Source organism: Gekko japonicus, unplaced genomic scaffold (assembly GCF_001447785.1).
Source record: "Gekko japonicus isolate JY-2015 unplaced genomic scaffold, Gekko_japonicus_V1.1 scaffold425, whole genome shotgun sequence".
In the NCBI taxonomy this organism is placed as follows: Eukaryota; Metazoa; Chordata; class Lepidosauria; order Squamata; family Gekkonidae; genus Gekko; species Gekko japonicus.
The window spans coordinates 788,803-791,409 of NW_015176464.1; positions in this window are offsets into that span (position 1 = coordinate 788,803).

Sequence of the window (2,607 nt, forward strand, 5' to 3'; positions counted from 1 at the left end):
GTTCTCTCAGAGCTCTCTCAGCCTCACCTACCTCACAGGGTATATGTTGTGGGGAGAGGAAGGGAAGGAGATTGTAAACTGCTCTGAGACTCTGAGTGAAGGGTGGGGTATAAATCCAACTCTTCCTCTTCCTCTCTTCTGCTTCCTCCTCCTAAAAGAAAGACATGTGGGTGCTATTTGAACCTAATGAGGAAGGGCATTCCACAGGCGAGGTGCCACCACTGAAGAAGCCCTGTCTCTGGTCACCACACACCTCATCACTGACAGCGAGAACACAGAGAGTGAAGCTTGCTGAGGATCATAGCTGGTGGGTTGCACAGCATGGGAGGAGGTGGTTCTACCCCCTTTTGTGCTTGAAAAGGACTCTGAAGCCAGAACACACGGGAGTCCTGGGATGACCACTAGGTCCTAATTAGCAATCATGAGGCATCTTGCTTCAAGACACTGATGTCTGTCATGCACCTAAAGGTAAAGGTAAAGGTTCCCTTGCTCGAAAGCCAGTCGAGTCCGACTCTAGGGTTGCGGTGCTCATCTCCGTTTCAAAGCCGAAGAGCCAGCGCTGTCTGAAGACGTTTCCATGGTCCTGTGGCCGGCTAACCACTTGAGCCACCGCAGCACCTAGTCTTTGCTTTATGTGGCTGCCCTGGCTGAGAAGCATCTGTGCCTGGCTACTGGCTGCATCATCTTTCCAATGATGTGATAATGGATCCAGAGATATCTACATGCAGTAGGGCGCTTTGCGTAGCTAGGGTGATTCTCATCTGGTGCTGGGGTGGTAGACATCTGCAGCTGTGTGTTCTGCTTCCTTTTCTACTGTCACTCTCCTGTTGCTCCATACACAGAAAAATCCTGTACCGATTTATGCATACATGGGGCCCATTTTTAGAGCAAACTTTTCCCCCAGCCTCGTGTAGGCAAATCCATTTGCCAGGTCTAGTGGCAAGCTGGGAAGCACGGTCCAGGAGCAGTTCAGCCTGTGCCCAAGTGATGGGTTGCTCCTACTGAAGAGCCACACCAGAGCCAGTTGATTTATGGGACTAGGCAGAGAATGCTACAGGCCCCTTGTAATACTCAATCCCTATTAAATTGGCAGTGCCATCCCACGGAGGGAAGGTGGCACGGTATAGCCCGATTTTGTCAGATATCAGAAGCTCAGCACGGTCAGTACTTGGAAGGGAGACAAGCAAGGCTCTGCAGAGGAAGGCAACAGCACGCCACCCTGGCTTCACACTTGCCTTGAAAAAGCCCCTTGCATGGAGTCACCATAAGTCGGCTGTGACTTGATGGCACTCTACACACACGCACACACACAATCACACTGCCAGATCCAGTTCTGGTGCTGTAGCACAGCAGGGACTGGGCTAGGAGATGCTTTGCTGCTGCAGAGGATAAGGTGTCTGGGTCCTGCTACTTAATCCCCTAGTTTGCAGTATGTGATGGTTTTGCACACCTGCCGACAGGTGTCATTGAGTCCAGACAAAGATTAACTTTCTGAAGAGTGGGCGAAATCCCCTTCCTCACTCAGCTTTATAATAATACATGACTACAAAGAAATGCTTTTTGGTTTTCTTATGCTCAATAGGGACCTGATAGCCTGGTGCCATATTACAGCGTCAGCTGGCAGAGAGTGCTTTAATTCATTTGCCATTCATTCCTGAATGCGCTTTTGATTTTGAGTCACTTGATCTGGCATCATTGCTGTGGGTGCTTGAGGAATCCTGGTGTTTTATTGATCCTGCCTAAATCAGGTTGCTAATGTGTCAGAGAGAGGAAGTTATGAAACATAAATTAGGTAGACCGGTGAGATCATAAATCAATCAAGCAATCTGCTTGGGAAACTAAATAAATGCCTTTCTTACTTTGAATTAGAATGGGTTGAAAGTGAAGGGGGGGGGGAGGAACCAATAAAACAGCAGTTAAGCAACATTTGGTTTTGCTCAATTAATTCTGTTAGCTTGGACACAGCAGGGGATTGTGCCAGAAGCACCACCAGCTATCTCTTGAGGTCTGCCAGGTGCTCGACAGCCCGGCTACTTTTGCTGTTCTGGGCAGGCAGCAGAAACAGGCTCAGCACTTCGGCTGCTGTACAGGGCTGGCAGCCAGTGTTCAGCTTGGTGCACCTCAACCTGTGCTGGCCAGAGAAAAGCGGGGTACAAAAACCAACTCTTCATCTTCCTTTATCCTCTTTGTCATCTTCATCGTTGTCCTCTTCTTTAGGGAGTCCTAAAGCAGCTTACAATCGCCTTTCCCTTCCTCTCCCCACAACAGGAACCTCGTGAAGTAGGCGGGGCTGAGAGAGTTCTGAGAGAATGGCAACTGGCTCAAGGTCACTCAGCAGGTTTCATGTGGAGCAGTTGGGAATCAGCCCTGGTTCTCCAAATCAGAGGCTGCCACTCTTAACCAGTGTTCCCTCTAAGCTGAGTTAGTGTGAGCTAGCTCACAGTTTTATAGCCTGCAGCTCACAGATTTTTAGCTTAGCCCATGCAGGATAGCACCAGAGCTAACTAATTTATGCAGTAGCCAAATCAGTCGCTCACAACTTAAATGCCAGCAGCTCACAAAGTAGATTTTTTGCTCACAAGACTCCACAGCAGAGGTCATTTCGGG